The sequence below is a fragment of the Cyrtonyx montezumae genome, unplaced genomic scaffold, assembly GCF_038088225.1.
Source record: "Cyrtonyx montezumae isolate F1298 unplaced genomic scaffold, pur_monq_1.0 scaffold_4, whole genome shotgun sequence".
Classification (NCBI taxonomy): Eukaryota; Metazoa; Chordata; class Aves; order Galliformes; family Odontophoridae; genus Cyrtonyx; species Cyrtonyx montezumae.
Window position 1 is genome coordinate 9,346,920 of NW_027072045.1, and position 25,541 is coordinate 9,372,460.

Below are 25,541 nucleotides of genomic sequence, written 5' to 3' on the forward strand. Positions count from 1 at the left end.
TGAAGACATATTTCATCTTGTGGTGCTATATAAATAAGCAAAGTATTATAAACAATCATTTTTATCTGACTGGGGTTATGTCATATGGTTTGCTTTCTTTATAAAAGAAAACACGTACATAAAGTGCAACCAGATGCTGTTGGCAATGAGTCCATTTAATATGGACTCATTTCTAAAAACACGATTACAGATGTGGCCTACATGCTGAACCCAGTGTTTAAGGGAAAATTCTCTCTATATGTAATCATTTAACTTGTCTTCTATCTTTTCTCCAACTCTCTTCTTACACAAAGTTTTCTAGAACTAGAACGTTAAAACACCCCCACCTTTTCACAATTACATCACTAAAGCAATTCAAGTGTACCCTTACCTATGCAAAAACTGAACACGTTGCTTAGGAAACACTGCTTTGCAGCAGTCCCTTCCTGCATCAGCTGAGAAAAGAAAAACCTGCCAGACAAAAACTAAGTTTGGACTGAGCTTCTTCACTAACTACTTCCCTAGCACCGCCCCAACTCACGAGCTTATTTTCAGAGGTACATAAATGGTTACTGTAACTCCACTTACATAAGTGGAGAAACAAAGAGGCTTCAATCAAATATTTGTACCACTTCGAGTTAAACAGGAATTTTTCTGATTCATACCTAAGTTTTAGATCAGTAATGACATTTAAAATCTCTCAATAGCTCTTGGCAAGCTAACTCAAATTATATGGCAAAAATCAGTGTGTTCAAGCACTGTGCAGAAAATAACTTTTTATGCTGATAAGAATACAATCAACAAAAATAATAGGAATAGTAAGTAATTTTTAAGTTGAAAATCAATAAGTTCCACAGAAGAACTTGGATCTTCCAAGTGTACTGATAAAATACTCTTACCTTAGCTCACAGAAGTTTTATTCCAACTCATTCTCTCCTCAAAACAGGACAGAAGCAGCACAGGAAGCCTGACTATCATCCCCCATGTAAAACCAGAAGGTTTGCACTGGTTTTGAAGTATTTAAGAACAGCACTGTTACAAGTGCACTGCTGAGCTGGATCAAACAAATTCATATGAGTATTGAATACAATGCTGAAGAGAAATCTCCCTATATAATCATTTTATTCTCACTCTACATTCATTTTCATACAAAATTAAATTAGTAAAAACGCCAAAGTGGTTCATAGTTACTGAGGTTATTGTGTTGGTGATGTATTTACCATAGGAATTACAGAACTTGAAATAAGGTTAAGTAACCACCACTGGCATCACTTAAATTAACAACTGAAAAGAAAATAGTCCCCGTCCCCATATTACCTCTTGGTTGAATATCTGAAAAATATAGCTGTAACTCTTTCAGAAAACACTGCCATTTCTTAGCATCTGCATTCCTCATTAAAGTATTTGATCAACCTAAACCATTTTTTTCAGTAAGTGTATTTAAGAAGTCACATGAAATGACAAAAACAGTTGAAAAACAAAATTAAAGTGGGGATAAGTTGGATTTTTGACCAAGGAAACACAATGCAAGGTAATATGGATGGAGCTTCAGTTTGAAAGCCCTCTCAATCAGATAATTTGGAAACACAAAAATATCACTGTTATTTGCCTCTGAGCTCTTCCAAGGGGACTGGGGTGGGTATGCAGGTGGGCAGCACAGAAGACTACTTCCAGCAAACTTCAATGCTACCTCCTCACTGAAAAACAGAAGCCCACCCAGGTATCGTAACTTAATCACCACTGGTAGCAGAAGCCTTGCTAACAAAGCTTCTTCTTCAAACATAAAAGGAAAAACAGAATATTTGTACCCAGTTCTGAAATTGACCTATGGATGGGGGCTAGGAGAAACACATAAGGATTTATTTTCTTAAGAGGAAACACAAATAAACTGAACCATTTAGGAACCCAACACCTCCAGGTGGATTCTGGCCACACTGAAGTCAACAGCAAAATCCCTTTCGTTTACTGGATGCCATCAGTTTCACACTATGGGCTGTTCCCAGCCAGCAGCTGTCACATCACTGAGGGCTTCAAACATCCTAAATAGCAAAGGATAACACTGCAGCATTTGCACAGCTTATATTAAGAAGTTAATTAAAAAAAAAACCTCACAGCCTGAGTCTTTCCATAGGTTAAGCCAATATGCAGATGGATTAATTAAATATTAGAGCAATCTAAATCACAAGCTGAGAACTACGCAGACTTGTGCTGTTCACGTAGAGCTGGGAGGACCCAGAGTTGGGATCCCACTGGGGTGTGTGTAGGCAAAGCAACATGAGGGTGTCACACTGCCCTAATGGGGCACCCCAATTAGCCAGCTAAGCCTGGGTTTGCCTTGCCTCATTTTAGGGCTTCCACCATCAACGGAGCTCTCCAGAAGGCAGCTCAAACAAGGGACGTGACTGAGGAGGAAGCCAAACAGTTCCTGCCTTCCTCTGCCTTCGGAAAGGAAGCCGGGGGGATGCCACAGCTCCAGCAGAGGAGCTGTACCCAGTGCAAAGCCCACAAGCATCATGAGGTGCTATAACACAACCCTGGCATATTTGATGTGAGACGTGCAAAGACAGAACTTTGTAAGTTGAACAACTGCACACTTCAGCAGGTCTGTGCTACTATGCTGAAAAAACAAAACAAAAACAAATGAGATATCAGAACCTCAAGTGCTAAATACACACTCAGACTGCCCAGGAAGCTGAGTTGCTATGTAACTGAGTAATGTGAGCATGTCAGCTGTAACATTCCCCCTTTCACTGAGTTGCACAGCAGGGGTACCCCACAGCTACCTGCAGGTGACCAGGACTTTTCATGCACCCATACTCATCCTGAAGTACTGATCTGGATGTTCTAGTAACTAGTACAGACAGACAGACCCTACTTTTACAAATGCTTTGACAGTTTAGGCACTTCAGGGCAAGCTTTTCTTCTCTCTTATGTAACACCCATTGCTGCAGTCCACAGAAATATTTCCAGAAGTTTATCCTTGAAGCGATGTGCAGTTTTAACCTTTCTGTCAGCTTCTTTTTTCATCAAGAATCTCTTTGTGTTGTACATATATATGGTACAAGGGGAAAGAAAAGAGGAACTGCTAAAAACGCTGCATTCACTGCACAGAACTATAATCCATTGCAGTAGTGTACTGCAAGTGCTCATCTCAAATCACACACAGCATTTTGCTGTGTCCAGTTTGCATCTTCCAAAGCACAATATTATTGCACACTGTAAAGGCTTTTGCTTTAGCAGAAAGCTGCTTCTAACATAGGCAGTAAGGAAATAAGCTTAGAAAAGGAGTTCAGTTGTGTAGCTGAAACAGAGTGTGAGGAAAAGGTTGGATATTAGCAACAATTTATCTGAAACAGTGGTGATGCATGGGCACATGCTACTCAGGGAGAGGGAAGTCACCACTCCCAGGGGTGTTCAAGAACAGTGGGTGTGTGGCACTGAAGGACATGGTCAGCTATGGTGAAGTTGGACTTAGGGCTCTTGGAGCTCTTTTCAAACTTCAATGATTCCATGATCCTAAGAAAAGCATTAGGAGAGGCTGTTCTGGATTTCTATGAATCAAGAAATTAATAAGGAACTTGAAAGCGTGTGCAGAAATAGAAGGCGAAAAGAAACATTTTTGTGTTGAATATAAGAAAGTTGTACCTGAATGCAACATGCAAAGACACAACAGGTTACGGAGAATAAAAATGGGGAGAAATACCATCATGACACTTTAAAAGAAACAAATCAAAGAGGACATTAGAGATACCTACAGCTCTGACTTCAGCAGCATTACCATCATTATTTATTAGTTTGTGTCAATGCCAATACTTAAATTTCTTCCCAAATTATGCTGTGACCATTCTATCCCCATTTAATCCGATTACAAGTAAAATCAATTTACAACAGAGAGAACAGGTGAAGGCCAGCATTAGCAGCACTGGGTACTCTCTGTTGGGAGCAGCACTGCTCCTCGCCAGGCAGCACTGGAGCAATGCTACGCACCCAGGTCAGTCACAGTGGCTGCAGTCACAGCCCTTCCAAAACTCTGACTGCCTCCTGCTGAATTTACAGCTCCAGTGGCATTTGAATCAAAGGGGCTTCCTGAGTAAGCCAAAATTCATGGTAAATGCATACAGACAGGATACAGTGATGGCACACACTGCCCGAATTGTCTGCTCTTGTTCTTTCAGTTACTTCAAACATTCAAGCTCCTTCAGTTTTAAACTCTACTAAAAGCAAAATGAGCAACTGAGAATAAAAAAAAAAAAAAGATGGAAAACCAGCATCAGCCAAATCTGGCATTGTTTGTTTCAATTATATAGAATCATTACGTCCGGTCCTTGGATCCTCTTTATTATACCCTCATTTCCCCTGACTGAAGAAATCTCTGTAGCAGAAAACCCTAAGGAGCCATAACTTAACAAAGACAGCATCCGAACTTGATACAAAAGCTGCATGAATGAAGCTGGTAATCTGGGTATGGTTTACTCTCTCTCTCTCTCTCTCTCTCTATATATATATATATATATGTATTCCGGAGGACAAAATGAAAAACTACATTTGATAATAAATCTCTTTATGAGTTAGCTTAATATCCTTCCTCTTGGTACGGGAATGTAATGCTGTCTTCCTTGCCAAGAAGGGAAAAATAAATAAATAAAACCCCCACAGGACCACAAGAAGATGAAATAAACATCAGATACATGCTGTATTTTCAAAAAATGTGTTGTTTTTTTTTTTGCATGAGCTTACATGGGATGCAGTGACGTGGTTCAGGGGGGTGCTCGCACCACTTTCCCTCTCCAGAAAAGGGCCAAGAACCCAAACCCAGAGGACTGTGCCTGAACTCGGGCATGCAGGCACTGCAGCTCTGATGTAAGTGAGAGGCAGAGGTACTAAACTCAGGATCTGTGCATTTAAATGGTGTTCAGTGTAATGCTGAGTCTTCAGGCAAATCACAGCGAAAATTCAGGAAAATTCAGCCTCACTCTTCTGATTCACCCCACATCGAAACCAGGTCGGCCAGCACGCTGACACAGCCAGGGCTGTTATTTTTAAACACAGCCATAGTCTATTTAGCTAAAGCATCTTTAGTCTGACTGAGCCAGTATTACTTTGATAAGACTTCTTAAGTATCTGCACTGAAGCCTGTGCATCACACCAACCAAAAAAAGCACAAACTTCTGAAGATAACACTATGTTGCAGTTAGGAGAGGGAAAAGAAAATAAATAGGAAAAAAAGGCACAGGAAAAAGCAAGGACACCCCACTGAAGGACATGGAGCTATCTACAGGATGGCTATGCACAGTGTGAATGCCTATCATTCACCACCTGCAGAGATGAACTGGAACAGTTTCAGTCAACTTCACAGCAAACAGCTTTCTGCCTTTGGAAAGTCAGCATTAAATTTATTAAAACAATTTTAGTGCCAAATTTGTTAGTAGTAACACTAGGTTTTCTTACACATCATTTAACTGCTGAAAACCTGGATGGAAGGAGAAGACAACCAACGCTGTTTTCAAATCATGTAAGGAGACCACAAGTTTTGATAGTGGGGTGCTTTGGGAAGCAACTGGTTGGTGCTAAACCTGCCTATTTGTAGTTCCCCTCAATGCAATGGTTACTTCTTCAGGTATAAAGTTGTCTTACAGCCACAAGTTCATTACCAGAACCAAGCCCAACCCCATCCTTTCTCTCCAAAAAGCACTTCAGTCTACAAATTCTAGATCATTAACATAAGAGACCAAGACATCTTGGTCTACCTGATGCAGTGAAGTCTTACTGTGGCAATGTTTAGCCTCAGCTTCTCGTTAATAACCATGAAATATTGCACATCTTATTTTTTGGCTCTGTTACACACTGCTCAATAGGGAAACCTTTTTAATTTACAACAGAAAAATTAGCTATGACATTTTGTGCTGTACAGAAAGGCTGCAGACAAGACAAAGTTGTTAACAGAAAGCACACCATCCCAAGCACTGAGCCCAGGTCCCTCCTCTACACTAACACCTGCAGACCAGGGCAGTCAGTTGGTCCGACTCCAACAGCAAGCTGAATTCAAGGACTTAATGCAGAATGGGAAATACCTGAACTTGCAGGGACACCTTTCATCTGTCTGCACACACACACACTCTGTACAGCCCCCTCCTTGCAGTTATTAAGTTAGGTGAGCACTGATATATGCCTAATAGACATAACTGCATGATATAGTCTAAGGATAATAAAACAAGTAGACATGCTTCAACACTTATTCCTGCACCTCTGTCAGCTTTTTCACTCCTCCACATTCTGTGAACTAGTTACATTGGCAAGTCCCACTTCGGTTATCCCCATTTTTCTTCTTTTCCTCCCCTACATGACACCTTCATTCTTCAAATCCAGCATCCAGGATAGAAAACTCTCCAAAATATCAAATAACAGGAATGGCTTTTCAAAACTTGGAAGGTTCTGACACATTTTTGAGCCTCTTAAGAAATGCCAAAATAAACAGTGGACAAGGAGGTTTTAATTAAAATAATTTTGAAGTCTGTGTAGTTTCTCCAAAACGTTGCCTTCAACCCAAAGAGCATCCCTTCAAACAAGGCCTTTTCCCTACAGATTATGGAAGTACTGGAGCTGCCACCTCTTATCCCAAAGCCTGAAGGCTTCTTTCATTCTGAGCTATCTACAAACAACATTTACATGGCTTTATTTATTTCCTTAAATTGTTTTTAGAGAGGCTGTGAGAATAACCAAGAAAAGTTTAGAAAGAAGGTGAAATAACCTTGTAGGGAGGACATTTCATTACACCACATCACCCACAACAGTCTCCGCAGCATAAGCGTATGCCAGTACACATTGTTCAAGTTAACTAATAAACTAAAGAGTCATAAAAAAGAATTACTTACATTACACATTTACACATTATAGCTGGTAATTCTGCAGCTTTCATTTCATCTTTGAACCATCAGTTATACTGACAAATAACAGCAGCAGCAGCATATTATTACACATGGAATAAACAAATGACCTTTATCTAACTTTATTAAGGCAATAAAGGGCAGGGGTTTTTTTTAAATCTTTTTTTTTTTTTTTTAAGAAACTTCCTTCAAAGGGAGTTTTATAGCTCACCACCAGCAGGGTGTGGATTGAAGCTAAAAACTTTGAAATGGGTCCCTGTGAAATCTGAAACCAAAATACAGCAAAGGTCACCCTTCTGTGCAGAACCATCCCATCTGCATGCACGTTACAAGCAAAGCTCTGTTAGCTGGGTCTCGCTAACAGCCCAACTCAACTCACCCCCTGGGAACAGCAGCAACATCAGGTTTCTCATACAAAGATAAATTTACTGCCTACAATACCTGTTACTATACATTTGCAGCATGTTTGATAGCAGGCAGGCTCTCCCATTACATGGCATACCTCATGCTATTTTTTCTTGTTAAAGACTAGCCCAGGTTATAAATAAGACTGTTATTTTTCCTCCCAACTTGAGCTAGGTCATTTTAGTCATAATTTCACAGACAGTAGAGAGTCTTATGCAGAGTATTATCCAACCTTATGAAAGGAAGCAATATATCTGAATTATTATTTTTTTAAACACTAAAAGAGACCATTTCAACAAGGAAACATGGTGAATTATTCCATCAGAGAGATAGGATCTCCAAATTCAAAACTGGAAACAATGAGACCACTACGCTTCATTGTCTTCTGGGCACCCACAGAGTCCTTTCCTCTGGAAAGGTTTCTGCCCACATGCACACCACAGGTATGTACAGGCAGTCTCATTTCCAGCTGTGGGAGCTCACCTGGGTCTGGATGAGCAGAGCCTATGGGGCTGGAGCAGCTCCCACCTCTGCCCCCAAGCACTGAGCAAGCTCTCTGAGCGCTCCCTTCCCTTGGCTCAGATCACATCGCATGTGCCTGCCAACTGAGGGAAGATCTGGCATCCTTTGCAGCTCAAAGATTTCACAAGGCGTAGGACTGAGGGGCTGACTGCCCTTGCTGGAGGACACAGTTCTGGCAGACAACATCACAGCACACCGCACACTCCATGTGGCTGCTGAAGGTGGAGATGGCATCTTGATCCAGGCACTCAGAGATTCTCATGCTTAAGGCACAGCTGAGAAGAACTGAGCAGCCTTAGCCAGTTAGCCTTATGGAGGAGTTGCCTTAGGGCATGAAAAGTTACACTGTTGTTTAGAAACAGCAAAGTTGAACAAACTTGCACCAAGGGGACAGCAAGCACACACACTAGCACCTGGTGTGGAAGCAGCATTGCAAATTTCCCCCAAGCCCTTGGCTCACAGGGAAACATTTGACACAAACAGGGAACCCACTGCCCCTCTGTCACCAAAGGGTGACTTCTCCATGCACCTCTGCTCTTTTCCAGCTTAAATGTTTTATAAAGTTAAAGCGCATTGTCTAGAGTTCACGTGCTTCAACTTGGAAGCTCCCTGGATTCATTTCAAGGCATATAAATTTTTTTTATAAACTAACCTGGTTTTGGGCACAGAGCTCACTCATTCTTTCGCTGTACAGATGTATTCAATCTCTTAGCACAAGATTATTTAAACAAAGTTTGAAAGGGAGAAGAAAAGGAGGGGGAAAACCCGACTGCCAGACCACTGGGACTGTTGGGTTTCCTTGTGCTGGGTTACTGTTCACTTTTTTAATTAAAGATCTTTTTTGTGCAATACTAGGTACATGATTTTGATAATGAACAAGCCAACCCTATAAAATGAGCTGTGCTGGTTGCACTTACTTTACTTCAGAAATCATTGCACCACCTACCACTGAAACGTGTCTCACAACTTCCTTCCTCTTCCCCAGCCACTCAGGACTAAGCCTTTGCAATGAAAATATTTATGAAAATTTTATTGAAAGATCCAGCTCGGACACTTCATCTTAGCAGATGAGTGCTCAATTCCAAGCCATGCACACACAGTGAGTAGTGTCTGCCAGGTGCCCCAGCTGTGTCCCTGCAGTCCTCAGCCACTTAGCACAGAGCACGTGTCCCTGAATGCCAAGCCAGCTACACAGCTCTGAATATTCAACCTATAACAATCAGCATGCCAACAAGAAATCTAATTTGTATTCAGTATTATGTCCATTCATGTGAACGGAAAAAAAACCAAAAAACCAATCGTGTATACTCAGATCCTTTTGTAACACTGAGAATTTTAGGAAGAAGTAAATTACGAAGCCCTTGGAATGAAAATACACAATTTGCCCTAGGAGCTAACTTCCATTTAGTGAATGAGTTGAAGACCATAAATATCTCAGCTTTCTGCCTTCTTGCCCAACAGCTGGGCCAGAAAATAAATTAACTGTTTTGAATCTCAAGAAGAGTTTTGACTTTGTATATACTTTTAGACAAGGATGAATTTAAAGCAAGCTGTCATTCAAAGCCTAAATTCCATAGGTTAACCATGAACATTACAAAGACTTAAGACACCTCTAATTAATATCCATCCTCATATGCAATCAACACCTGAAACATGACGACGGGCCTGTGGGCACTGCCACAATTTTATCACAATAAGAGAAATAGTTGACTAGTTATTCATTTATTATGGGAGCAATACTAAATCACAAGGGCTAACATTGTATTCAGTTAACAAAGGAGTGACAGCTGTTTATCTGATATACAAAAAAGCTTCTTGCACTCTAAATTTCATAAACACCATGAAAATTGAAAATAAACACATCTGGAAAAAAAAAGCCACAAAAGAATACATAATCTTTTCCTCCTCAGGTTATTACGCCATGAAATCTCAAAATGAAATTTGAGCATTCTAGCAATGAGTTAGGAGATTTTAGGGTGCACAGCAAATACAGTAGGTAGTCCTACACATAGCAATGGTTGGTGTATTGAAGGTACACCAGAGAAAAAACTGGCTTAAATCATGTTTCACTCCCATTTCAGCGTTGTCCAGGATCCAGGAGAAGTGACCATGCAATTCATAAGCACTCAGGGAAATGACTGTTTATTTGTGTTGGAAAAACCACAGGTTTTTGCCATATCACCAATGGCGTGTCACCGGTGAGCTCCACACAGAGCTAGATGCTCCTCCAGGTATCATCCACTGTTTCCACCTCTAAAGTCTATTTTCAATTTCATATTTTGGCTTATTTTTCCGTATTTTCATCTTCCAGGCTGAAGGTTGCCTCTGCTAAGTATCTGCTAGATGTGCAGCATCTGAGCCAAAATACTCCTACTCTTCCTGACAAGAGGACTCATGAGTATGCTTTCCAATGCTATAGCTTAATTTTCATGTTTAAATCCAAGATATTTTCTTTGGAAAGCAATATCTAGCTTTCGAATACTTGACTCTGTGACCTTAATGAATCTTTAAGCATAGAGCTTTTTGTTTATAAATTTATAAAGACTAAAACATGGGTGAGATGTTGCTGTTAGCTCCTGAGCTGCACACCTGAACTGGGCACTTTCTGAAAGGCCGAGGCATCAACGCGTGGCCTCAAAGGCGTCCTGCAGGCTGTCCTCACCCAGCCCACATTTGGAGAACAGAGCAGGAGGTTGGCCAACAGACTTCACCCAAAGACTCAGACCATCCTGCCTGTGGTTGTCCTTTGCCTGGGGTCTGATGGGGAACGGGGGAAGAGCTGGGACATGGAGCTAAGACCAATCCCAGTGGCAGGAGAAGAACTGGAGGAGGTGAAAACCCCCAGCAGACAAATCTTAACAGGAGCCAAGCTGTAATTTCCATTGACCTAAAATTAATTTATTTGGGTCACACAGTGAACCTCAGCACCAAATGTTTTCCACAGAGTTAGATCAAGAACTGACAAAAAATAGTGCCTTTCTTCACCCCAGGTGAGTCTATGTTTGGAGGGGAAAATATAAATATTTTGAGTTGTATTTTGTCATTATTGTTTTTAATGCATTGCACAAGTAAGATGATCTTTATCCAAAAAGCAAGGCTCTCTGCTTTGCTCTGTATTTATCATCCAGCACAGGAAGGTTTTGCTGCTGCCATGCACCTTGCAGCCAGACCTGACACTGACCACACGCCTGCATACATAAGAAAATGGAGATCTGATGCTCCTTTGAGAACGTCACACTCAGTGTAATTGCTACAGGTGACATGCATAACAAAGATTATTCTCTTCAAAAATAATAATAAAAATGTGTTGCTTTCCTAGGGAACCTGCTCCCAGTGGCCACGCTTGAGCAGATGACCTCTAGAGGTCCCTTCTAACCTAAACCATCCTATGACTTTGTGATAATACAATTAAATATTGCAACAATAAAGAGTCTTAAAACGAGTCATTGTGTCTGTAGATTAAAATAACAAACACAAGTTTTCGCTGTAATTCAACAGCATCCTCTTGCTTTGTCCAACACAGCTCACAGCTGAAGCTCCCGCCACTGCAACCACCATACTGTGCTAAGGATTCCTGCAAGGCAGCACTGCGACAAGAAGAGGAGCAGCAAGTAGCAACCTGATAGTACCTTAACTGCAGTTCCTCAGCTGGAGAATACTTTCAGTGCATGCCAACTGCATGAGGGGAAGGGCATTCCACCAGGTGCTCACTGCTGCAGGTCAAGCGAACAAGGTGAGGAGCTATGGAGCTGCTTGCCCATTTACTGACCTTGCCCTCAGCCTGCTAGCTCACCCAGAAGCTCCCTGCTGCTCTGAAGCCCCTAGGAATTTAACACGTTAAACAATATAAGGCAACAAAAGAGTTTCTTCCCAGCCAAGATAGCAGGTGAAGACTAGAACAGTGAATGAGGCTATTATGGTGCCTTAATTAGCACTTTGTACCAGCTGATTGCATCCCTGCAAAACAGTTTACATTACTACCATTTGAACGACTTTAAATATAATAATGAATTTTATACTCCCAGCCTTGACAAAGCAGTTACCTACATCACAGACTGAACTGTGAAGACGCAGGGTAAAAAAAACCAACATCACAATCAAATTAAGGGTCCTTCTTTCAGAAGCTTTGCAAGGAATCCCAAGAAAATCTCAACTTCTTAATACAAAATATTTTTCCAGTTTACTGATTATTTTGAAGTGACAAACCTCCCCAATGTAGTCAATTATAACTTTCTTTCAACCCAGATACTTTCATACCTGACCAAATTTATTAATGCAGTTCAACATTGGTTTGTCTTAATACTAATCCAGACCAAGAACTATCCATCATGCAACTACATTCATGCCAGGACAACTTGAAAAGAAAGATCTCGAATTCTGATTTGTGATGTATACAGTGAATTCTGTTATCTTGCACAAAAGTGCTTCCCCACGCCAGTGGCCCCAAAGTGAATAAAGGAAACAGATCTGCTTGACACCAAGTTTAACATGAACGCACAATGAATAAGTGACTGCGTGTTCCCTAAGAGTCAAGTTGTTTTTAATTCATCTTCATGTACCAAGAAAATGCTTCATGAAAGACACTGCCCACTGAGAACCACCACCAAAGCAACACTACCAGTTCCTTCCCAATACAGCAACCAGCATTCCAGAGCAAACCTTGCAGAGAAGCCTGTGATGTAACAGAAAGTTAATGCTACCAAATAATATAGATTGCATTCTGAGTCAATACCAAAACGATGACCTACTCCATTTTTGAAATAACAGCATTAAGAGATTGCAAAATTGACTTACAAGAGAAATAACAGCCTGAATTTGCTATGGCCACTAGTTACAGGATATTTCTTAAAGAAATGTTTGTTTCTCCTGTTCAAGCTAGCAAAGGCAACTTTGTGTATCAGCTGAAGGTCACACAGGTTATTTTCTATGCTTTTCTTTTTTTTTTTTTTTAAGCACTCTAATACCAATGCCATCCCTGCAAAGCAGTCTGGGAGGAAGCCTAGCTGCAGGTCTGACCTGCAGCAAGAATTGTAATAAGACTACCCCACGCTCACCTCCAGCACCATGTGCAGTGGGGGTGAGCCCAGCAGAGTCAGGATCCAGCCCATTCCATCCCACCCTGTCAATGAGTCCCTACCATTTGCCTGGCCCCACTGGATCCCAGCCACGCCAGAAGCACTAGAGACGTATCACCCCCAAAATCGTTTCCTTAAATAAAAGGCCAGCTGCGTTGGTCCTCAGGCAAGAGTGGAGAATAATGAGTGATTTAGCCAAGGCAGCGCTGCACCCCCGAAGGTCCTGGAGCACAGCAGCACTCCATCTATTGGCCAAGGACGACGGGCTGCTCAGCCATTGCTGCATGCACTGAGCCCTACACTGAGAACCCTGAGTCCCTCCCTGCTTCGGGTTTCGCATTCCCCCAGTGAAAACTAAGTATCAGCTATGTCTTATTCTACAAAATGATATGCAATCCTGTAAAGCTGAGAACACGCAGACTTGTAAAGCTAAAACTGGTATCAGCTAGTAGTGAGCATGCACAGAGCTCAGGAGCTCACACTCTCCTTACTCAAAGAGCGCCCGCCATCCCTACAGAGGAATAGGGCCGCTCCCAGACCCCATGCCCACCCCATACATCATGCCCAGCTCAGGAGGCATCCACACAACCCAAAGTCTCTCCAACCACAGCAAAGCCCGAAGTCTGGGGTAACATTTATCAACTTCACTCCTCTGGTACCAAAGCTGACTGCAGTTACAGCTCATCCTGCCCGAGAGTCATCCAGCAAATCCAAACATGGAGTCTTTTATAACCATCTGGCAATCATTTTTTGCTATTCATTTTATCTATCAATTTTAAAACTCAGCTCCCCAATCAATGAGCTCCACCCAGCTGAGGCATAGCCCTACGCTGTTCCCTCTGCTTAGGACCACATCACCACCCTCAACGTGCTCTGGGGCTGCTGGTGGACACAAAGCAGCAGATTGGGGCTCAACCCACCTGTAACGAACTGCAGTCACACCGGCCGGTAACACAGATGCTGTCAATTTGCTGGATTGAGTTGAGCACCAATTTACAGACACACTTATAAAAACGCAGAGTGAGTTTAATATTAGAGACCAGTCCGCAAACTCAATAGGGAGCAAACTCCCCAAGGCCCCTCGCAACCCTTCTCACTGAAGTCAAAGGCATAAATACCGAATTTTCCCCTCACGTACGCAAACATATAGCAACACACAACGAACGCAGGACACAGAGCGGTTCCTGAAGCTGCACGGCACCGGGAGCAGAGTGCAGAGCGGCACGGGGCCAGATGTTGGCCACAGCTGTTGGGGCGCTGCCTCTGAGCAGCACCCAGAAAACGTGCGCTTGGGAATGGGATCCCCGGCAAACGGCAGAGGTGGAGCTGAATTTTTAAGTCGTTCTCCGCACCTCGCGTCTCGTGATATCCCCGAGCCGCTCCATCCTTACAACCACTTCCAACATCGCACTGCGTTAGCGATTTCTGCACGGAGGCGCGCGCTATTTCAGATCGGCGCTGAGGTGAAAAGACAGCATTGCAGCACCCGGAGATCCACCCCCAACACAACCGCGGGGCGCCGCGCCCGGGGAGGGACGGAGCGGCCGGCAGCGCTCCGGGCAGCGCGGACGGGAAACGCCGCAACCCGCAGCGACCGCGCCGGGCGGCTCCGCGGCGGTACAGCGGTACGGCCTTTGTGCGCCCGCAGCCGGGATGCGCGCTCACACACACACACACACACACTCACACTCACACACACGCTTCCACGCTCAGCACGCCGGGCCGCGCGGCCGCAAACTTCACCCCCGAGAAGCAGCGGGGGGAGCGGACATCTTGGGGCAGCCCCGCACCGCCTCCCCCCCCCCCACTCCGCGCGGAACCAGGAGACATTTTCTCGAGCCCCCAGCCCGGTGCCTCGGCTCTCGCTTTCCCCTCCCCGCCCCGAGGAGCGGCGGAGCCGCGCGGCGTTACCTCGGAGCCCCGCGCCTCACTCCATCCCTCCGGCGGCGGCGGGCGCGGGAGCCCAGCACCGCGGCGGGCGGGGAGGGGCGGAGGGGAGGGCCGGGGGCAGGAGGGGGAGGAACGAAGTGGCAGGAAGGGACACCTGGGCTCCTCCCCTCCGCTGCTATCTGCCCGCGGGCGCGCCCTGCCCCCAGCGCCGCTCGGCCAAGTTTGGGGGGCCGCGAAGAGGAGGAGGAGAGAGGGAAAGAGAAAGGAAAGAAAAAAAATAAATAATAAAGCGAAGAGGAGGAGGTGGCTGTGCTGACGCCCCGCCCGCCGCCCTCCATTGTTGCTCTCGCCGCCCTCGCTGCCGATGGAGCGGAGCGGGATCCGTGGTGGGGGGAGCAGCGGCTGCAGCAGCGCGGGGGAAGGCTCCCAGGCGGAAAGGAGGCAGAATACGTGCGTGTGTGCGTGTGCAGAAAACGCCAAGAGGCCGCTTCTGGCCGACGCTGTCCTCTGGTTTGTGCGGCCGCAGAGCCTCCTGCGGTCGCGCTCCGTGTTGGTCTCCGCCCGAAGTTGGTGGTTTCTCCGGTTCGGGGTTTGCTGGGCGGCATCCGAGCGGTGCTGGGCAGACGTTGGGGTGTGCTACTGGGTGATCCGTGCCTGTGCACGCGAAAAGTCTGTGATGATGTTTTTAATTTAAGGCTCAAAAGTCGCCTAAAACGCGCTTGAAAGGTTTGCAAGTTCCCTTTGAGACCAGGTGTAAGGTTATTCGCACAGCTCAGCTCTGAGATATTTCAGAGCGAACCTCGTAACTCAGGGATCTGCTGACTCTGTAGCGATAGCATGAGAGGGAACATCCTCGAGTAGTGCCAGGGATGCCCAGGTTGGATAGTGAAAAAGTTTGGATAGTGGGAAAAGTTTAATCTTCAAAAGAGCAGTGAAGCACTGGCATAGTCTGCCCAGGGAGGGGGCAGTCACCATTCCCAGAGGTGTTCAACCGTGGAGATGTGATACTGAGGGACATGGTCAGTGGGAATGGTGGGGTTGGGTTGGGGTTGGACTGTATGATCTCAGTGGTCTTTTCCAACCTTAATGATGTCATGATTCACACATCTCCTCAGGGCCATTTCTGATGTTGGTGATGCATCACTTCCCTGAGATCCCAGTCCTTCTGCAGATGCCCTTGGAGGCAAAACGTCTGCAGGCAGCACACCATGCATCCTGGGGTGCTTTAACTTTGCAAATTGATAGCCAATGCTCAGACGGCCCCACCTGGCTGGAGCGTGCTGGGAGCCTGTAGGTGCTGGCCAGTGATAACAGATGCCGTTCCAACTTGTCCCTTTATTTAATGCAGGACCTCTAACTACCTGGTGCTTGTAGGGAATGAAGGCTACCCTTGGGTATAGGAGGAGCAAATGTGTTTGCACACCTCCACATGCAGGTGCAGTGCACTGGAGAGGATGGAGCAGTTGGCTTCCTCATTCATATTTATTCAGTGTAGCACCTGTGGAAATTGCAGGGCTGTTCCTTGCATGTTTATCCCCACTTTTTTACATCCTTTTAGGAAAAAAAAAATACAGCTGTGTCATGTTTTGATAAACTTTCAACCTGAGAAAGCCAAGAAATACCACCATTTAGCTGTGGTTTGGAAAGTGAAGGCAGTAGAGCAGGGAAGTCTTTGGGTCAGGAATTCCCTTGGCTCCCGCTCTCAGCATTTGCACAGCCAGGGGACAGTGCTGGCATGGGGACAATGGGACAGGAACTGGCTGCTGACACATTTCAGCTGGAAACCAGGGGAGAGTTGGCAACATCAGAGCCATCGTGCTCAACCTCTCCAGTGAGAGTACTGTGAATGGACAAATCTCACTGCTTGCGAGATGAAGTTTATTAAGTCATTATGGGATGTGGCAGCAGGGGACAGACCTGGTGTCTGGGGAGGTTGGTTTGAATGCTAAGGTGCTGCGTGACATTGATCACACACTTGGGAATTTGAATTTCAGAGGCAGTGGTGCTTATCCCAGCAGAATGCTTTCAGACATGTAAAAATGTCGTGTGTTTATTGTAGGACAAGTTTTCTTCTCCAGGGCATGTGGATGTGCTTCACTATTACTTCAGTCCTGAAAACCTCATGGAGATGACAAATCCTCATGATTCAGTCCATAATTGGCTCACAAGCAGGACCAAGAAGATTTTTTTTGCATGGCAGAGCCTTTTCCCATTAGTTCTGGAGGCTCATTTCCCTCGTTGGAGTGGTGCTTGGCCATCCCATCGGGCAGGGCAGTGCTGTGGCAGCAGGGTGAGGCAGTGCAGGGGATTGTTGCCACGAGCCCCAGGTGCTATTACAGGAAGCATCATGCTGCAGGGCAAGTCAATGGCTAGATAAGAGGGTGATAAAAGCCAGGATGGATCTGCTGCTAGGTCAGACCTTAATGAATTAAACACAACTCATAATAAGCTACAGTAGCATTGCATTTTTTAAGAGCGAGTCTTTGGGAAGAACTAGGGCTCTCGTTCTCTTTCATGCTGTTGTTCCCTGTTTGCAGTGTCAACAAAACCCTCTCTCTCTCTGCACATTTCCTGCATTCAGCTAAATAATCCCCCCAAAAAGCAACCAACAAACGACACACAGCAGATAAAGCGCTTCCTTTCTGGGGGCCTGATCCCACAGACACACTTTGCCACTTACACAGTGCTGCAGCCTTCTCGCCCTCTGAAAAGCCATGTGTCTAATCAGGCGACCTCGCTGAGCTACTCATTAGAAACTTGGCCAAACCACAAACATTTGTTTCCTTGCTTTATGCCAAACTCTGAGAAAGGAGGAAGGAGTGGCACGGAGCTCATGTTAATGAGTTCTTCGTTCCCCACAGAGAGATAATCAGAGCACTGCTCAGAGATTCATCAACATTTTTTATTAGCACTTTAATGGCCTACATCATTTTTTTTTCTTCTTTTTCTTTTTTTAAGGAGTTACTTCAGCTAAGAGCTAGATAATTCTCCCTGCAGCTGTGCTTTAGGAAGCAGCTCAGGGGATGTGCATGCCAAATTACTTTAGCTCTAGTTAAAATATATATATATATATATATATATATATATATATATATATATATATATATATATATATATAACAAGATTTCCTGGGTGCCTCCTTTTTCAGTCAAGGGCATTATGTCCTCAATCCATTTCTTCTGGGTTGTGCATAGTTTGGGGTTTCTTCCATGGTCTGTAAAGTTTGGGAGCTTTCATAAGACTCAAGGCAGTTTGTAGCTCCTGTAGTTGGAGCAGTATCCCTCTTCCCATAGCATATTGTGTCAGTCAGCAGCAAGGGCAGCTGTTCTGGGGTCCCTTTGGTTGGAAAGGGAGAGAGCTGCTGGCCTTATGCTGTCACTTAGGATGGCTGTTGGCTGGAAACGTCCCTACAGTTTCTTCCCATGCCTCCCCCACTCCCCAGTGGCCAGGTTTCCTTCTGGTCTTCTGGAGAGGGCTGTGAGAATATATACATTAAAGACAGACAGGCGGTGAAATGCTGCGGGATAGTTGGGGTTATGAGAGTATTATAAAGGAATACTCTGTACTTTTTCCTGAATCGAACCCCAAGTGTTTCCTGTCAGACCTCAGCACAATGGGACACAAATGTCCAGTTCATTACGTTCACATTTCCTCTAAAGTGCAGCCTCTTTCCTTCAAACACAGAGGACAGGAAGGGATGCTCTCTGCCCCCACTCATGTCTTTCCACTGACTTTGCCTCATTGGAAAGGGACTTTGAGGCATTCAGCATTGGTTGCCATCACTTGGTTGCCTCCCTTCAATCCATACTGCTTCGGGATTTGAGAGGTGTAAATATGGAGGGATCCTGCTGAAATCAAAGAGAGCTTCACAGGGAGAACACTGGCATGAATGAAGCAAAATGAGATCCATGGGGAATAAAATGCTAGTGCTGAGGGAAAAAGTCAAGATTCACAGCACTAGTCCAGAAGAATAGTAGCTCATATCATATTAAAAAAAACCCACAGTTCTCATTTCCTTCTTATCCCTGTAGGACAGGAAAGAACATCCTGCTCTTTTAATATGAGCAAAATGCAAGTTATTTTTGGAAGAAAAAAATCATGCTCAGAGCACATTTTTCAAAAGACATCTCTAATCTGTGATTCCGATGATGTGTGTGGAGCAAAGCACATCCTTCTACATCCAGAAACCCAGTTTTATCACCTCGGCACCATCCACACTCAGGCAGGTTTCTGTTGGTTGAACAGGGGGTTAGCAATGCTTTGTAGGGATGCTGGCCGTGCCTTGAAGCTGCCTCCAAGGGGATGCTGGTGGGGAGCTCAGCCCAGCTGCTGGATCAAGCATGGTGAGCTCTGCAAGGGGCTTCTGTGATGGATTCCAGGCCAGGCTTCCACTTCTTTGTTATCTCCAAATGCAGGACAAAGCTCACACCCTCAGTCTTTCTGCACTGGATGTCCTGTGCTAAGCACAGACCTACAGGAGTGTGTGTGCTCTCATCTCCTGGGGTGAGGTTTGGAAGTTTAGAGCATAAAGTCAAACCCAGGTTGGGCTTTGGGGTGGGCTGTTGCTTAGTTTGTTTGATGGATTGAAAGGACAGCACAGAGATGAAATCAGCCTCAGAATTGTTATTCATGAATAATGTTCAATTCCGATTCTGCGTAGGTGGCTGTTACTCCCAGTACCTCTTGAAGCAAGAACGAGCGAAGAATGTATGTTAGCACCACCTCTAATGATAAACAAATTGTTAATCATTTACCAGTGCCAGATTAACAAACTCCCAATGTACTATAAAAATAGCTCTAGTTTCACGTTAAGGACTATTAACCGAGTGTATGATTTTAGCTCCTCTTCACGTCAAGGGCCCCAAATACCTAAGCAGACTCTGGGGAGTGACCTCATCTATAGTTTGAGTGTGTTTCCGGGGATGCTAATGCTAGGAACAGACTGCTTGTTAGTGATGGAACCCTGGGGTGCAGGGCAGAGGCCAGGTGTGCTCATGGGACACCCCAAACCCCAATGGGCAGCGTGGGTCAGCAGCAGACTGGTTGAGCATCCTGGCACTCACCCGTGATGTGCTGCAGCCCCTGAGAGCACGCTGAAAAAATCCATCCGGAGCTATTCCTATGAAGTCAGTGGATTACTCATGCACTTAAAGCACTGATTTCCCTAGCGGGACAAATTGTGTTCCATGGTTTTCATCTTCAAGGACATGTGGCTGTTTCTGCTGACCGTCTCAGCTTGTTCTCAGACAGGAAGCGGAGCGGGGCAGCACGGACCCACAGTCAGGTCTGTGCAAACAGGAGGTGGAAACTCCCAACAAATCCACCACAGAGGTATGTGGATAGTTGTGAGGGGAAAACCCGTGCTCGTCTTTGCCCAGCAAATCCGGATCATTTTGCAGAACGTGTTTTAACCAGCTCCATGTCTGGCTCGTTCCCTGCTGCTGGCGCAGAGTGAACTGCAACGTCAGGGGTTTTGACCGGGGTGCCTGAACTCTCTGGGACTCTGCAGGGAAAGACAAATGGATTTGTACAGCAGGCTTCGATGTCACTGCCATTCCCCTAAGGGAGATAAGGAAACTGTGGGGGAGGAAAAGCACAAATCTCCCTTAACAGCAGTAATAAATAATTCTATGTACAATCACTTATACAGTAGAAATGAGAGCACAAATCCATTATCTAAGAGAGGTACTAAGTCTGTGTAAATGTACAGCAGAAGAGGAAGCTCCAACCACTGTGCAGAAAAACAGACGTTGGATTGTCTCAAGGTAGATGGTGAAAAGACACCAAACATCAACAGAGTTCCCCAGGGTGGGAGATTCATCAGTGCAAATTGAGTATCTGGTCCCCTAGAGTTCTGCAAATCATCAAAAAAGACATTAATGTCATTAGTAAAAACAACAAACGTGCCTATACTTATTACTTATTTGTAATAAGATTTGGCTAATGTATAATTAGCAGGCTTCAGAAGTCTTTAATGACCTCTGAGATTAGTTTCTCTGTCATACTGAAGTTCACCAGAAAATTCCCATTGTTTCATTGGAGCTGCAGATTCCCCGTCAGCTCCTACACCCTCATCTGGACTGACATTAGCATATGCAAAACATCACACAAATCCATGAGAACTGTGTATATATACATAAACATGCATCAATTTTGTTTGGTTATTTACTGTATGAGGATAGCCTTTGATCAGGAATGCTTGTTTCCCAAGAGGCAATAGCACTCCTCTGCCAAGCAGGACAGCGAGCTATGCTGTGGATTTGTGATGTGTACACATAGGATTACCCATCAGCTGGCTTCAATACATCCAGTTGTGCATAGCTGATGGGGCTGGCTTGCTGTCCTTGTGCTGTGATACTTCTGTCTACATTTGAGCATGTCTGTAATGTTATTTAAACACAAGCCTAACTAGGGATGCACGCATCCCAAGAGATGCTGCCGTGGGATGGGCACATCTTCATGGACCTGCTGGACTGGCTTCCTGACTTGGATCCTCAGGTCAAAAAGATGAATGGGGTGACACCAAATGGCTCTATACAAGACTGCAGTTTGAGTTACTGCTCTTCAGAAGGCTCTGAGAACTTCAGTCTTTCATAGGCTTGGATGTGCTGGTTGGGAAAATGGTATTTCATTCAGCTGACACTAAAGCAGATGAGGATGGTAGTGCTGGAGCTGGCCTATCCAGCATCCTGCCTGATGCTCAGGTGTGAAACCAGCTCCAGATCTGCAAGCTCTGTTCTGCATTCTACAATCTCGGGCCTTTCGAAAGCTGTTGAAGGCATGCACAAGAACCATCTGTGTCACTTCCTTTTACAACACCAGAGGTATGAATAGGCTGGTCTGGGACCAAGAGAATGGGGCTGTCGGTTTTCTCAGCACCAGATGATGCCCTCACCTTCCTGGAGCCTCCTGGCTGCCTGGGGCTGGGGTTGCAGCTCTTGCACAGAGGTTTTGGTCTTGGTTTCCTCTGTGCCATGCTGTGGAGCTCATGGCAGCTTCAGCTGCTCTGCTCGTCTTAGAAACTGTTCAAATGCCATTTTTTCCCACACGGATTTGGCGTTGAATCTGCTTCACGATCCATCTTATGTTGCTCGCAGCAGAGCTGTGCCTCTGATGCTGTCAGAAAGCTACTCCTGATCCACAGGACGTGCAGCTGGGCCATTGCCTCCCTGTTGTGGGGACAGCACTGGGACAGCTGCAGGCTGGGCCAGGGGGGGTATCCTCCCCGTCCTTTGAGTGAACAATGTGGGCCCTTCACTGATGATGCTGTTATCAGCAGTTCAAAACAAGATAGCAAAAATACTTTCCAAGCTGTGCAACTGGCTTCTTAGATCCAGCTACAGAAATGATGCTTGTGCTGTCAAGGGTTATCAGTGAAATTTCTAATGCTGATGGAAAGATAACACAGTGTTAAAAAAAAAAAAAAGAGTTGATGTCATAAAGTGGGATCGCATTTCTGTCCCTGTTACAACTGCTGTGTATGAACACAAGCAAGTTTTCAAGAGGAAATGCTTCCACTGAATTTGCATCGCCAAGCAAATAAGTCTAAGCTTTCAGATGTACTGAAAGACTTAATTTCCTTTCAAATTGGAATGCAGCAGGTATTGCCATAATTCACAACCTGGGTGTTCTTTTTCCCAAGCCCAGACTAAAGTGTCCTGAGCCATTGATGACTCCAGTGGGATCTGACACTGTATTTCTGCTGCAAAGTCTGCTGCCCGGCAGGCAGCACCAGCTGTGCTTGCAGAGCTCTGTGTGGATCTTGCATTTCTCTCAGACAAAGTCAAACTGTTGATTCGAGACTGATGAACTGCTGTGAATACTCTGCTTTATCAGAGGAAATAGTTGGAGGCTGAAGTCTTGGTCCCTGACAAGTCTTTGCGAGGATATTAGCGTGTCTTGCCAAGATCTAGTAATTCCCTTGCAGCCAATGCAACATTCCTCGGAGGCCATAAGGCGAGATGGGAAAGGGGATCATGTGGCTCTGTATAGGCTTAGTTAACTACTACACAGAAACAGATACATCTGATGGAACAAAACCCACTGCATGTTGGTGGATCCATTGGAAGCATCTATTTTCCGAATGTATAGTGTAAGAAAGAAAAGGGCGTATTTTTGAATGCTGACCATACAATTTGATATACTTAGCAAAGCAAATAGCGTGGAAGTCCGGAGATAATAAAAGGGAATTGGGGAAGTGGATATATTGTACAGTTATTACTGGATTTTGTTTGCCTGCTCTCTGTTGAGACCAGAGTGTCAAGAGAAGAAAAACAGAAAAATACTAAACCTGATCCCCATATGTAACAGTTTATGCAAAACTCTGCCCTTCTGGGACTTCCCTACGGTAGGCTAAACCTGACATTCAAAAGATGAGCAGCAGGTTTTCAATTACAGCATCGAGAACTCTGCAGTGGGGATTATGAGAGGATGATCCAGTGAGATGTCCCCTCTGAGACCTGCTTTTAATTCGGCCAGAGGACGAGCCTCAGAATGGTACTCTTGCAAGTATTCAGGTCTGCACAAAGCAGGGCAGCACAGACATGATGCAGCAGGCTCCAGCAGCAGAACTAGGGCTAGCAGTCCTCAGCTACTGGTGTATTTCCATGGCTGTGCTTATGCTAAAATACAGAGTGCTGTTAGCTGTGAAGACAGCCTTGCTGCATGCTGATTTGGGTATCTTTGTGCCACACATCATTGCCAGGCTGTTTCTGCAGCCCAAAGGGCAGTGGGAATTGTACCAGCAGAGAAAACAGGCCAGCAGGGAGGGCTTTGCATCTCCTACACTAAGGATCTTTATTTGGTTCAGCACTCATTATTCTGACAGTTGTCTCATTTATTCACTTTTTACATCAAAATCCATTCCTTTAAAGCTTATGTTAAGTCTTAAGCTTCAGCATGTGCTAATAGTATTAATCACTCTGGAAATAGCTCTGTTTTCTCCACTATCTGTAGGTATCTTGATGACGCTGCCTTTGCTCCATGTTTTGGCCCAGCAATCTGGGGCTGGCTCCTCAGTGATTAAATAGATGCACAGCAAGGGACAGGGGCAGGAGACTGAAGAAAGATGAAGGGATGCCCTTTGGTTGTGCCCCCATGCTTCAGAGAGTGTTGTGAGGCACTCTTAGCTGCGGCATGGTTCAGCCCTGGTTTCTTCTGGGAGTCCAAATTTCCTCTACACATTCCATCTGTCCTGGAGGAGACATCACACAGCATACCCAGGGTGGCAAAGATGGACCAGACATTTTCCAAGAAGGGTCCTACTGTCACCAGCATCAAGGGCAGATGGGGTCTGTGGACAGGAGAGCCAGCTCTTGGAAACAGTCTGGGATCCTGCAGATTGAGTTAAGCATCCTGCCCATATGGTTTTGTCTTTTTATTAGCCAGGCTTCTGCATGCTCATTTCTTCAGAAAAATGGAAGATTTTCTGGATGGCTTTGAAACATTCTCTTGGATATATTAAGAAGTAACACCATGTGTGGAATCACCAACAGAGAAATTCAGCTAGGACTAAAAATAGTTTTCTTTTGCCTTCTTGTTCAAAAAGATGCTATTGTTCAGTTTTGTGATTCTTATGTTTCTTTTATACAGTGGACAGTCATAAAGTAAAAACATTATCTTGGGTAATGTCTTATTTCTTTTCACAATTGCATGAAACAGGTTTTCTGTTCTTTCTGATCACAGAGTATCTCACTGCTAGCTACAGCAACTGTGGAAAAGTACCAGCAATAGCAGAAAGGTTGCAAGTAAAGCCCTGTTAGCTTCTTTGTATATAATTTAACTGCTGAAAAACAAACGATGGTTACAAGCACATGACCAGCCACTTTGTGCTTCCTGGCTCATGGCCTAAGAACTGCAAATTAGTAGAAAAATGTTCACAGCTAATTAAAATCTTTACTTTGGTGGAGATGGCTCTGCCCACAGTTTCACACAGAAAACTTTCAGCACACGTGACAAATCACTTCCCCTGTCTTATTTTCCCTTTTTAGATAGCACAAAATGCTTGCAGACCTGACGACTTTTCCACAACCCACAGCAGGTTCCAGGAGAACAAATTCCATCATGGGACATTTGGTAGACTCAGGAATACTATGGATATATTACTGTTGTACTGCAAGTTGCACATGCTGGAATAATCCTTGAGTAGAGAAAGATAAGGTTATTTTTAGCCATTGGTAGTACATGAAAATGTGAAATACATGGTATGTAAGTGGGATTAGAGCAGAATACTGCTGTAGTAGTTGTTTAAGAAATATTGTGCTTTTAGTGATCAGGAAAGCCAACAAATGTATCTGAGAGTACTGTGTAACTATTTGAGGCACTTTGGTAGCACTTGCATGTCAGTTCTCCAGTATCCCACAGCATGTGTCAAACTACTGTTTTGGTAGTTAAAATCAATGTCATGTACCTGATTTCTTCTGCACTGATAATTTTAATTAACATTTTTTTAAACATAGTTTTAATTTAAGATTTTAATTTGTTGCGGTAGTAGCCTTCCTTCAGATCAGAGCACATTGCTGATGTTTATGTTAACATTAGCATATGATCATAGCCAGGAAAGAATAATCAACTTGCAGCCCAGGTCTTTTCTAGTGAATGTTTTGCCATGAAGCATGCTTAAGAAGTCTGGGAATGAGAGTAAAACTGAAATAAGCTAGTTCATGCCTTTTACTTCTGCAGCAACAATATCCATGTCCCAGAACAAATATATCGAGAAAACCATTTTTGCTATAATGCTATTGGGAAAAAGCCCGAGTTCCCATTCAAGTTCAAGTACTGTTGCCCA

At 44.5% G+C, this 25,541-nt stretch overlaps 1 protein-coding gene across 3 annotated transcripts in view; it reads right to left on the reverse strand.

Annotated features, from left to right (window-relative positions):
• The window catches only part of ADD3 (adducin 3), an 87,818-nt gene extending 72,965 nt beyond the window's left edge, over nt 1–14,853 (reverse strand). Inside the window, exon 1 of one of the 3 annotated variants that reach the window (XM_065746747.1) lies at nt 14,777–14,853. The gene's annotated coding sequence lies outside the window, so the exon portion shown is untranslated. The remainder of the gene's footprint in view (nt 1–14,776) is intronic. The other 2 variants (XM_065746750.1, XM_065746748.1) reach the window with 2 other exon arrangements.
• Between the last annotated feature and the right edge of the window lie 10,688 nt (nt 14,854–25,541).